Source organism: Oncorhynchus tshawytscha, linkage group LG30, assembly GCF_018296145.1.
Source record: "Oncorhynchus tshawytscha isolate Ot180627B linkage group LG30, Otsh_v2.0, whole genome shotgun sequence".
Taxonomy (NCBI): domain Eukaryota; kingdom Metazoa; phylum Chordata; class Actinopteri; order Salmoniformes; family Salmonidae; genus Oncorhynchus; species Oncorhynchus tshawytscha.
Genome location: NC_056458.1, coordinates 49,460,461 through 49,474,985, shown reverse-complemented (window position 1 = coordinate 49,474,985; position 14,525 = coordinate 49,460,461). Strand labels below are relative to the sequence as shown.

Below are 14,525 nucleotides of genomic sequence, written 5' to 3'. Positions count from 1 at the left end.
TCTAATATAGAAATAAAGAAATAGTTTATCAGTCGTATGTACAGGATACACATGGTATGTACATTATCCTAACTAAATGCTTACTACAGGTTCCTTCTGGACAATGACAATAATAAATAATAATAATATGAACATAAAGTAAATGTATTAGTAGAATAGAATACACATTGTGTCATCAGTATAATAGATACATGTATAGAGATAGAGGAGAGAGAGGTCTCTTCATAAAGTATCACCACAGCAGCATGACAACAGTTGGTATGGTGGGATGTTATCGCAACAGTATCCACATGGTTACCTAGACAACGCTGACGCTAGTACCCATCCATCCCTGTTACTCTGAGTGAGTGAATGAGTGAGTGAGTGAGTGAGTGAGTGAGTGAGTGAGTGTGTTGCAATTTTAGCATCTGACTTATAAAAAGCCTCTCAAGAGTGTGTCTGAGTGAGAGAGAGAGGGAGCACATGATAGATATGGGAAGACACAGAGAGGGGAGGGAGGGAGGGAGGGAGGGAGGGAGGGAGGGAGGGAGGGAGGGAGGGAGGGAGGGAGGGAGGGAGGGAGGGAGGGAGGGAGGGAGGGAGGGAGGGAGGGAGGGAGTTGGAAATAGCAGATATGAAGTAGAATGCCTGTGAACCACAGAACCAACCATCAACCATAGCTTGACCTTGAGACAGGAAATCTACATTATAACACAGAAACACACCCAGCTGTGGAAGCTAACCAGGACTGTTTGGACCAATCAGATTACAGAGTGAAATAGGGCACCTGCACCAATCCCTCCCCTGTCTAAATCTACACTCGGTTCTGGCCCCTGGGTGCACTGTGGAGACCTAACCTGTAGTAGGAATCAGCTAAGCTAACTGAAGCATTCAAACTAATGCACTGAGCTAGGCTAACTTTCCCAGTGTGTGTTTGGAAGCAATGCAAGCACAACCACTGAAAAACTGAAATATCTTATAAATTCAAAGTAACTGCCATGTCATTTAGAGTAACTGTCCAGTGTTTCCAGATTTCTATGAAAAAATGACCTCTAAATACTTTACAAAATGAGTGGAATAGTTTTTCTTCCCAAAAAATTGTCATTAATTATGTTAAAAAAAAAGCTTTTCTGTTTTGGAATGGTGTGTTCCCAACAACAGAACGGTTCTGTGAAGAAATAGCAACGCTGTGATTTTCTCTCGTTTATACATCGGCCATTATTAAAATATGAGTTCACAGAATATTCGCTTTTAAAATGTGAGATTATCACTGGACAGTTACTTTAACCAAGTCTGCCTCATACTTTCACTCTGATTATGTTGTGTGGATTAACAACAAGCACACATCTATTCTACCGGCTGTATATCAGAGACTATTCTGTATTTCATAGAGACTATTCTACCGGCTGTATATCATAGAGACTATTCTGTATTTCATAGAGACTATTCTACCGGCTGTATTTCATAGAGACTATTCTACCGGCTGTATATCAGAGACTATCCTACCGGCTGTATTTCATAGAGACTATTCTACCGGCTGTATATCAGAGACTATTCTACCGGCTGTATTCATAGAGACTATTCTATCGGCTGTATATCATAGAGACTATTCTGTATTTCATAGAGACTATTCTACCGGCTGTATATCAGAGACTATTCTACCGGCTGTATATCATAGAGACTATTCTGTATTTCATAGAGACTATTCTATCGGCTGTATATCATAGAGACTATTCTACCGGCTGTATTTCATAGAGACTATTCTACCGGCTGTATTTCATAGAGACTATTCTACCGGCTGTATTTCATAGAGACTATTCTATCGGCTGTATATCATAGAGACTATTCTATCGGCTGTATATCATGGAGACTATTCTACCGGCTGTATTTCAGAGACTATTCTATCGGCTGTATATCATAGAGACTATTCTGTATTTCATAGAGACTATTCTACCGGCTGTATATCAGAGACTATTCTATCGGCTGTATTTCATAGAGACTATTCTACCGGCTGTATTTCATAGAGACTACTCTGTATTTCATAGAGACTATTCTACCGGCTGTATCATCAGAGACTATTCTACCGGCTGTATTTCATAGAGACTATTCTACCGGCTGTATTTCATAGAGACTATTCTACCGGCTGTATATCATAGAGACTATTCTACCGGCTGTATATCATAGAGACTATTCTACCGGCTGTATATCATAGAGACTATTCTACCGGCTGTATATCATAGAGACTATTCTACCGGCTGTATTTCATAGAGACTATTCTACCGGCTGTATATCAGAGACTATTCTACCGGCTGTATTTCATAGAGACTATTCTACCGGCTGTATTTCATAGAGACTATTCTGTATATCATAGAGACTATTCTACCGGCTGTATTTCATAGAGACTATTCTACCGGCTGTATTTCATAGAGACTATTCTACCGGCTGTATATCATAGAGACTATTCTACCGGCTGTATTTCAGAGACTATTCTATCGGCTGTATATCATAGAGACTATTCTGTATTTCATAGAGACTATTCTACCGGCTGTATATCAGAGACTATTCTATCGGCTGTATATCATAGAGACTATTCTACCGGCTGTATTTCATAGAGACTACTCTGTATATCATAGAGACTATTCTACCGGCTGTATATCAGAGACTATTCTACCGGCTGTATTTCATAGAGACTATTCTACCGGCTGTATTTCATAGAGACTATTCTACCGGCTGTATATCATAGAGACTATTCTACCGGCTGTATATCATAGAGACTATTCTACCGGCTGTATATCATAGAGACTATTCTACCGGCTGTATATCATAGAGACTATTCTACCGGCTGTATTTCATAGAGACTATTCTACCGGCTGTATATCAGAGACTATTCTACCGGCTGTATATAGAGACTATTCTACCGGCTGTATTTCATAGAGACTATTCTACCGGCTGTATATCATAGAGACTATTCTACCGGCTGTATTTCATAGAGACTATTCTACCGGCTGTATTTCATAGAGACTATTCTGTATATCATAGAGACTATTCTACCGGCTGTATATCATAGAGACTATTCTACCGGCTGTATATCAGAGACTATTCTACCGCTGTATTTCTAGAGTATTCTGTATATCATAGAGACTATTCTACCGGCTGTATATCATAGAGACTATTCTACCGGCTGTATTTCATAGAGCTGTATATCATAGAGACTATTCTACCGGCTGTATTTCATAGAGACTATTCTACCGGCTGTATTTCATAGAGACTATTCTACCGGCTGTATATCATGGAGACTATTCTACCGGCTGTATTTCAGAGACTATTCTATCGGCTGTATATCATAGAGACTATTCTGTATCATAGAGACTATTCTACCGGCTGTATATCATAGACTATTCTACCGGCTGTATATCATAGAGACTATTCTACCGGCTGTATTTCATAGAGACTATTCTACCGGCTGTATATCATAGAGACTATTCTACCGGCTGTATTTCATAGAGACTATTCTACCGGCTGTATTTCATAGAGACTATTCTACCGGCTGTATATCATAGAGACTATTCTACCGGCTGTATATCATAGAGACTATTCTACCGGCTGTATTCATAGAGACTATTCTACCGGCTGTATATCATAGAGACTATTCTACCGGCTGTATTTCATAGAGACTATTCTGCTATATATCAGAGACTATTCTATATCAGAGACTATTCTACCGGCTGTATTTCATAGAGACTATTCTACCGGCTGTATATCATAGAGACTATTCTACCGGCTGTATTTCATAGAGACTATTCTACCGGCTGTATTTCATAGAGACTATTCTACCGGCTGTATTTCATAGAGACTATTCTACCGGCTGTATATCATAGAGACTATTCTGTATTTCATAGAGACTATTCTATCGGCTGTATATCATAGAGACTATTCTGTATTTCATAGAGACTATTCTACCGGCTGTATATCATAGAGACTATTCTATCGGCTGTATATCATAGAGACTATTCTACCGGCTGTATTTCATAGAGACTATTCTGTATTTCATAGAGACTATTCTACCGGCTGTATATCAGAGACTATTCTACCGGCTGTATTTCATAGAGACTATTCTACCGGCTGTATTTCATAGAGACTATTCTACCGGCTGTAGAGACTATTCTACCGGCTGTATATCATAGAGACTATTCTACCGGCTGTATATCATAAGAGACTATTCTACCGGCTGTATATCATAGAGACTATTCTACCGGCTGTATTTCATAGAGACTATTCTGTATATTCATAGAGACTATTCTACCGGCTGTATTTCATAGAGACTATTCTACCGGCTGTATATCATAGAGACTATTCTACCGGCTGTATTTCATAGAGACTATTCTACCGGCTGTATTTCATAGAGACTATTCTGTATATCATAGAGACTATTCTACCGGCTGTATATCATAGAGACTATTCTACCGGCTGTATATCATAGAGACTATTCTACCGGCTGTATTTCATAGAGACTATTCTGTATATCATAGAGACTATTCTACCGGCTGTATTCATAGAGACTATTCTACCGGCTGTATTTCATAGAGACTATTCTGTATATCATAGAGACTATTCTACCGGCTGTATTTCATAGAGACTATTATACCGGCTGTATTTCATAGAGACTATTCTACCGGCTGTATTTCATAGAGACTATTCTACCGGCTGTATATCATAGAGACTATTCTGTAGTTCATAGAGACTATTCTGTATATCATAGAGACTATTCTACCGGTTGTATTTCATAGAGACTATTCTGTATATCATAGAGACTATTCTACCGGCTGTATATCATAGAGACTATCCTACCGGCTGTATATCATAGAGACTATTCTGTATTTCATAGAGACTATTCTACCGGCTGTATTTCATAGAGACTATTCTACCGGCTGTATATCATAGAGACTATTCTACCGGCTGTATATCATAGAGACTATTCTGTAGTTCATAGAGACTATTCTGTATATCATAGAGACTATTCTACCGGCTGTATTTCATAGAGACAATCCTGTATATCATAGAGACTATTCTACCGGCTGTATATCATAGAGACTATTCTGTATTTCATAGAGACTATTCTACCGGCTGTATATCATAGAGACTATTCTACCGGCTGTATTTCATAGAGACTATTCTACCGGCTGTAGTTCATAGAAACTATTCTGTATATCATAGAGACTATTCTACCGGCTGTATTTCATAGAGACTATTCTACCGGCTGTATATCATAGAGACTATTCTATCGGCTGTATTTCATAGAGACTATTCTACCGGCTGTATTTCATAGAGACTATTCTATCGGCTGTATTTCATAGAGACTATTCTATCGGCTGTATTTCATAGAGACTATTCTACCGGCTGTATTTCATAGAGACTATTCTACCGGCTGTATTTCATAGAGACTATTCTACCGGCTGTATTTCATAGAGACTATTCTCGGCTGTATTTCACTATACCCTGTATTTCCTATTCTACCGGCTGTATATCATAGAGACTATTCTACCGGCTGTATATCAGAGAGACTATTCTACCGGCTGTATATCCTATTCTGTATTTCATAGAGACTATTCTATCGGCTGTATATCATAGAGACTATTCTACCGGCTGTATTTCATAGAGACTATTCTATCGGCTGTATTTCATAGAGACTATTCTCTGTATTTCATAGAGACTATTCTACCGGCTGTATTTCATAGAGACTATTCTACCGGCTGTATTTCATAGAGACTATTCTGTATATCATAGAGACTATTCTACCGGCATCATAGAGACTATTCTACCGGCTGTATATCATAGAGACTATTCTACCGGCTGTATTTCATAGAGACTATTCTACCGGCTGTATTTCCAGAGACTATTCTGTATATCATAGAGACTATTCTACCGGCTGTATTTCATAGAGACTATTCTACCAGCATAGAGACTATTCCACCGGCTGTATTTCCAGACTATTCTACCGGCTGTATATCATAGAGACTATTCTACATCCATCCATATCAGACTATTCTACCGGCTGTATATCATCCATCCTATTCTGTATTTCATAGAGACTATTCTACCGGCTGTATTTCATAGAGACTATTCTACCGGCTGTATTTCATAGAGACTATTCTATCGGCTGTATATCATAGAGACTATTCTATCGGCTGTAGTTCTATGCTTAAACCGACAGCGACATCCATCACCCCTCTTTAGACAATAGATTGACTGGCCTATTCATCACTTTCCTTCCTCCATCCTTCCTCGGTCCCTCCATATATCCATCCATCCTTCCCTACATATAGCTATCCCTCCCTCCATCCATCCATCCATCCCTCCATATATCTAACCCTTCCATTCATCCCTCCCTCCATCAATATATCCCCTCCATCCATCCCCCATCCATCCATCCATCCATCCCTCCCTCCATATATCCCATCCATCCCTCCATCCATCGATCCCCCCCCATCCATCCATCCATCCATCCCTCCATCCATCCCCATCCATCCCTTCATCCATCCATCCATCCATCCCTCCATCCATCCCCCATCCATCCCCCCTTCATCCATCCATCCATCCATCCCCCCATCCATCCCCCCCCCCATCCATCCCTCATCCCCCATCCATCCCCCATCCATCCATCCATCCATCCCCCATCCATCCCCCCATCCATCCATCCCTCCATCCATCCCCCATCCATCCCTCCATCCATCCCCATCCATATCCATCCCTCCATCCATCCATCCATCCATCCCTCCATCCATCCCCCCCATCCATCCCTCCATCCATCCCCCATCCATCCCTCCATCCATCCCCCCATCCATCCCCCATCCATCCATCCATATATCCCTCCATCCATCCATCCATCCATATATCCCTCCATCCATCCATCCCCCATCCATCCCTCCATCCATCCCCCATCCATCCCCCCATCCATCCATCCATCCATCCCCCATCCATCCATCCATCCCCCTCCATCCATCCATCCCCCATCCATCCATCCATCCCCCCATCCATCCCTCCCTTCATCCATCCATCCCTCCCTCCCTGATCCTGTGTATCCATGCTGAGGCCTCGTCAATACAGCTGTGGTGTGCCTCGTTGTGGCCAACTATCTATCCCTCCCTCGTCAATACCAGCGTGTTGTTCTGAATGTCTCACTGCGGTCTCCACGGAACGACCGGGCTGAATAATGGATCAGCTATCCCAGCCGCAGAGGACCGTGTTGGCCCAACGAAACACCACAGATGATCCCTGCCCTGGCTGTCAGACCACCAGCTCTTTTAATTAAGGCTGCATTATTCCAGACAGAGTCCTGACCACCGATGAGACGATTTCATTTCATATATTTTTTTTCTCTCTCTCCCTCTCTCCCTCCCTCCAGGGGAAACACATTGCCAGAGCAAGTGAGGTAGACAATTTTTATTGTTCATTTCACTTTTGTATATTAACAGTAAACATTTAACATACAGAAGTTTCAAAAGAATAAAGACCTTACAAATGTCATATTATATCTATATACAATGTTGTAACGATGACCAAATGGTTAGTGTACAAAAGGGAAAATAAATATGGGTTGTATTTACAATGGTGTTTGTTCTTCACTGGTTGCCCTTTTCTTGTGGCAACAGGTCACAAATCTCACTGCTGTGATGGCACACTGTGGTTTTTCACCCTGTAGAGTTTATGGGAGTTTATCAAAATAGGATTTGTTTTCTAATTCTTTGTGGATCTGTGTAATCTGAGGGAAATGTGTCTCTCTAATATGGTCATACATTGGGCAGGAGGTTAGGAAGTGCAGCTCAGTTTCCACCTCATTTTGTGGGCAGTGAGCACATAGCCTGTCTTCTCTTGAGAGCCATGTCTGCCTACGGCAGCCTTTCTCAATAACAAGGCTATGACCACTGAGTCTGTACATAGTCAAAGCTTTCCTTAAGTTTGGGTCAGTCACCGTGGTCAGGTGTTCTCTCTCTCTCTGCTCTGAAATTGCCCCATGAAACTAATCCCAGGTCAGTTTTTCTTCTCTCCCGTCATGGTAGCCTAAAGGAATTAATTAGTATTTGAGGTGAGTTAGATCGAAGCTAATGATTTGCCCCGTGTATGTTCTAGCTAGCTACTGGCCCATCCATACATTTTGACCTGCGCTACTGCCTCTCTGACTGCCTGCCTGCCTCTGACTGCCTGCCTGCCTCTGACTGCCTGCCTGCCTCTGACTGACTGCCTGCCTGCCTCTGACTGCCTGCCTGCCTCTGACTGACTGACTGACTGCCTGCCTCTGACTGACTGACCTGCCTCTGACTGACTGACTGACTGCCTCTGACTGACTGACTGACTGCCTCTGACTGACTGACTGACTGCCTCTGACTGACTGACTGACTGCCTCTGACTGACTGACTGACTGCCTCTGACTGACTGACTGACTGACTGACTGACTGACTGCCTCTGACTGACTGACTGACTGCCTCTGACTGACTGACTGACTGACTGACTGACTGACTGACTGACTGACTGCCTCTGACTGACTGACTGACTGCCTCTGACTGACTGACTGACTGCCTCTGACTGACTGACTGACTGACTGCCTCTGACTGACTGACTGACTGCCTCTGACTGACTGACTGCCTCTGACTGCCTGCCTCTGACTGACTGACTGACTGCCTCTGACTGACTGACTGACTGCCTCTGACTGACTGACTGACTGCCTCTGACTGACTGACTGACTGCCTCTGACTGACTGACTGACTGCCTCTGACTGACTGACTGACTGCCTCTGACTGACTGACTGACTGCCTCTGACTGACTGACTGACTGCCTCCTGACTGCCTGACTGACTGACTGACTGCCTCTGACTGACTGACTGACTGCCTCTGACTGACTGACTGCCTGACTGACTGCCTCTGACTGACTGACTGACTGCCTCTGACTGACTGACTGACTGCCCTGACTGACTGACTGACTGACTGCCTCTGACTGACTGACTGACTGCCTCTGACTGACTGACTGACTGCCTCTGACTGACTGACTGACTGCCTCTGACTGACTGACTGCCTCTGACTGACTGCCTGACTGACTGACTGACTGCCCTCTGACTGACTGACTGCCTCTGACTGACTGACTGACTGCCTCTGACTGACTGACTGACTGCCTCTGACTGACTGACTGCCTCTGACTCTGACTGACTGACTGCCTCTGACTGACTGACTGACTGCCTCTGACTGACTGACTGACTGCCTCTGACTGACTGACTGACTGCCTGACTGACTGACTGACTGCCTCTGACTGACCTGCCTGCCTCTGACTGACTGCGTGCCTGCCTCTGACTGACTGCGTGCCTGCCTCTGACTGACTAGCTGTCTGCCTGTCTGTCTGCCTGTCTCTGACTGACTGTCTGACTGCCTCTGCCTGCCTGTCTGTCTGTATGGATGCTGTATCTGCTTGACTTCCACAGCATCAGCTGCTGATTTCAGGGCACATCGCCACTGCAGCATCACTCCACCACCCCCTCTCTTTCTCTCTCGTCCCCTGCTCCTCTCCTCCGCTTTTAAATGCATGGTGATGTCCGCCTTCTTGCCTGGGAGGCCAGACTACCATCTCTCTCCCTCCATCGTTCCTCCTCTATTCTGTTACAGGCGATGGTAAACTGTAAAAAGAATTTGTGCAATTTGTGAAAATTTCATTTTATTTAACCTTTATTTAACTAGGCAGGTCAGTTAAGAACAAATTCTTATTTACAATGACGGCCTACCCCGGCCAGACCCAGACGACGCTGGGCCAATTGTGCGCCGCCCTATGGGAACTCTCAATCACGGCCGGTTGTGATACAGCCTGGAATCGAACCAGGGTCTATAGTGACACCTCTAGCACTGAGATGCAGTACCTTAAGAGCGCTATCGGGAACCCCAAGGAAGACGAATCTACCACACTACTGAGATGCAGTGCCTTGGAACCCCAAGGAAGACTAATCTACCACACTACTGAGATGCAGTGCCTTGGAACCCCAAGGAAGACTAATATACCACACTACTGAGATGCAGTGCCTTGGAACCCCAAGGAAGACTAATCTACCACACTACTGAGATGCAGTGCCTTGGAACCCCAAGGAAGACTAATCTACCACACTACTGAGATGCAGTGCCTTGGAACCCCAAGGAAGACTAATCTACCACACTACTGAGATGCAGTGCCTTGGAACCCCAAGGAAGACTAATCTACCACACTACTGAGATGCAGTGCCTTGGAACCGACTAATCTACCACACTACTGAGATGCAGTGCCTTGGAACCGACTAATCTACCACACTACTGGGATGCAGTGCCTTGGAACCCCAAGGAAGACTAATCTACCACACTACTGAGATGCAGTGCCTTGGAACCACAAGGAAGACTAATCTACCACACTACTGAGATGCAGTGCCTTGGAACCCCAAGGAAGACTAATCTACCACACTACTGAGATGCAGTGCCTTGGAACCCCAAGGAAGACTAATCTACCACACTACTGAGATGCAGTGCCTTGGAACCCCAAGGAAGACTAATCTACCACACTACTGAGATGCAGTGCCTTGGAACCCCAAGGAAGACTAATGCAGTCTGGAACCACACTACTGAGATGCAGTGCCTTGGAACCGACTAATCTACCACACTACTGAGATGCAGTGCCTTGGAACCGACTAATCTACCACACTACTGGGATGCAGTGCCTTGGAACCCCAAGGAAGACTAATCTACCACACTAATGAGATGCAGTGCCTTGGAACCCCAAGGAAGACTAATCTACCACACTAATGAGATGCACCTTGGAACACTCTACCACAATGAGATGCAGTGCCTTGGAACCCCAAGGAAGACTAATCTACCACACTACTGAGATGCAGTGCCTTGGAACCCCAAGGAAGACTAATCTACCACACTACTGAGATGCAGTGCCTTGGAACCCCAAGGAAGACTAATCTACCACACTACTGAGATGCAGTGCCTTGGAACCCCAAGGAAGACTGAGATGCAGTGCCTGAAATCCCAAGGAAGACTAACTACTGAGATGCAGTGCCTTGGAACCCCAAGGAAGACGAATCTACCACACTACTGAGATGCAGTGCCTTGGAACCCCAAGGAACACGAATCTACCACACTACTGAGATGCAGTGCCTTGGAACCCCAAGGAAGACTAATCTACCACACTACTGAGATGCAGTGCCTTGGAACCCCAAGGAAGACTAATCTACCACACTACTGAGATGCAGTGCCTTGGAACCCCAAGGAAGACTAATCTACCACACTACTGAGATGCAGTGCCTTAGAGCGCTATCGGGAACCCCAAGGAAGACGAAACTACTGGGATGAAAACTTCACCGTTTCACCGAGACGTTGAATAAGATAAACCCAGATTCTGGTTCAGGCCGATACCCAAATGACCCACAATCAGAGGTAGATTTACGCTATTCACCAAAATGGACTCGCAATTAGCCCTAAGATTCTGATCTACTTTATCATAAGCATTGAGCCTAATTATAGGATTTTGATCATTTTGGCCAATTCAATATAAAACCACGTTGTTGAGAGATATGGGCTTATTTAGGACCCTTTCAAAACAGATAACAATTTATCAGCACTTATTCTTATTTAAATTCAGAAACATATTACTTACATACCCTGGGATATGGTGTTATTCATCCCAACATTGAGATGTCATAGGCTCTTGAGGAACTCATACACTGGTGAAAGCCTCATTGAAGCTACAACAGTGTCAGAGTCCAACCTTAACATGGGATAACAGTACAACAGAATAGATAAACTAAGCCACGCCTCCAGTCTTCTGATCAGACCCACTGGGTCATATCTCAAAAACCCAGCATCAATAACCCAGCATCAATAACCCAGCATCAATAACCCAGCACCCAGCATCAATAACCCAGTACCCAGCATCAATAACCCAACACCCAGCATCAATAACCCAGCATCAATAACCCAACACCCAGCATCAATAACCCAGCATCAATAACCCAGCATCAATAACCCAGCACCCAGCATCAATAACCCAGCACCCAGCATCAATAACCCAGTACCCAGCATCAATAACCCAACACCCAGCATCAATAACCCAACACCCAGCATCAATATCCCAGCAGTTTTTTAAAAAGAAAACAACCCAACTAAGAGACCCAATGCCCGCAACCCAGTAGTTGGGTCAACCAAACAGCCCAGTATTTTTTCAAGTGTAGCCTAAGAAACGTAGATATTAGCATAATGGGATGAAAACATCCCCTCACACACACAGTCCAGATACCCCTTGCCTACGCTATAGGACATTATCGCATCTGAGATGTGCATTAAAACACATTTGTTTGCAAACAGAAATCACCTTTTGTTAATTCCCAGCCGGGTTTAAAATATCCCCTCGTATGCAGAGCATCGCTAGGTGATATTCAAACATAATGATATAAACGGTAGGGATGGCATTTAGTTTAGCACAGGTTACCCCATTCACGGAGAAGCAGGTGCACTTAGCCTATTGAATTGAAATGACGCCAATATGAAAAGAAACATAAATAAACACCACCATATTGTGCTTATATAATAAGCTAAATATACTGTTGAAAACAAACTATAGGCTCATTCTGTCTGGGTCACTCATAGACTAGTTGTAGTCTACATACGGCGAAAACAATGCACAGAGCACAATGCTACTCGGCCTTTGTTCATTCCCGTAGCCTGCAGAGAGGTGAACCACAATCCAATATAACCTGTTAGGGTTGTCCTCGGTTGTTGGCGAGGTGTGCTACATAGTCCCAGTACAGCGAGGTTCAGTGTTCAGAAACAATGTTACGATTCGGAGTTTGTGTGTGTAACAGACACACTTGCACATGATGGTATCAATTTTGTTTAATGTTTCATTGGCTTGTCAATGGGGTCAAGTTAATGTTTTCATTCGGGCTCAGCTGAAATTAGACACACACACACACACACACACCATCTCGACTATTTCCGAGTGTCGCCAGTGCCACATCCATACATGAATATCCTTCACACAGAGAGAGACGGACCATACCGTCAATAACCGCTGGATAACTGCAACCTACTGCTCCGTAGCGAGGGGTCACACATCACATGCCTTGGTTTAGCTTCAAACCTTCACAAATCACAGTCGTTGTCCTCCTCCCTCTCTATCTACCTCTCTACAGCGTTAATGAGAATCCAGCCTCATTATCTCCACTGCATGATTGAAAAACGACATTAATCCTTCAAGCAAAGCATTGGCCACTAAATAGATAGATAAAACAGGAGTTTTACGGCTGCTACACACAGCGGTGTAGGACTACAGCAGCACAGTGATTCTAGCTATATCCTAATGTTGCCTATAGGACTAATGGATAAACTATAGCGGAGGCGCTAACCTCCGCTAGAACGGTTTCTACTTACCAGGTTGAGAACCGTTTCGACGATGTCCCGGTTGCTAACCTCTCCAACCTGAATAAGGCCCACCAGCACCGCGAATTTCATTTGGATATTCCTGATTGGCACGGTGGGGTTGATGACCCCGGCCTGGAGCACCATAGAACCGGCTCCAGAGACCATCCTGTCCCCGATGGGAGCCGAACCAGCGCCCGTGACGACCTGCGGCTGGCCGGGGCCCGGGGGAGGAGCGGTTCGGTCTGGATCTGAGAGTGGAGGTGCAGTAGCCGGTTTCTCGCTCGACATTTCCCCTTTAGAGACGGGAGAAGACGGAGAGAGGAGCGGCCGTTGGTGTCTCTGTCTCTTTCTCAAACACCTGCTCTAGACCACAACTCTCTGTCGTTCCGCTGCTAAAAAAAATTATAGTAAAATATGGGGAATGGGGGGGGTTATAAAGAGTATGAAATTACAAAAGAAACGATAAATTAACCTCTCCTCTTCTTTAATGGTGCGAAGGAATGCATAAATAAAACGCGTTATCTCTATGCTCCGCAGAACGGTACCCTCTTTCGTATCGCCTCCTCTGTCTCTGTCCCTCTCTCTCTCTCTGTCTCTCTGGGAAGCTGCAGTGAGCGGTGCTCGTCGTCATGACGCCATGTTGACGCCCCCTGTCTGCGTATTTGCGCGCTTGCCACGCCTGCGCACTGGAGAGCTCAGCTCTTGCAATCGAAGAAGAGACCGTGAATTCGGAAAGTATTCTGACCCCTTCCCTTTCTCCACATGTTATGTTACAGCCTCATTTTAAAATTGACTGCATCATTTCATCCCCCTTAATCAATCTAAACACAATAGCCCGCAGTGACAAAGCGAAAACAGGTTTTTAGCAATTTTTACAAATGTATTTAAAAATGAAAAATAAATACCTTATTTACATAAGTATTCAGACCCTTTGCTATGAGACTCGAAATTGAGCTCAGGTGCATCCTTTTTCCATTGATAATCCTTGAAATGTTTCTACAACTTGATCGGAGTCCACTTGTGGTAAATTCAATTGATTGGACATGATTTGGAAAGGTCCCACAGTTGACATTGCATGTCAGAGCGAGAACCAAGCCATGAGGTGGAAGGAATTGTCCTTAG

General features: G+C 44.3%; 1 pseudogene; it reads right to left on the bottom strand.

Moving 5' to 3' along the window:
• Positions 1-13,997, bottom strand: part of LOC112237923 — a 294,281-nt pseudogene extending 280,284 nt beyond the window's left edge.
• Between the last annotated feature and the right edge of the window lie 528 nt (positions 13,998-14,525).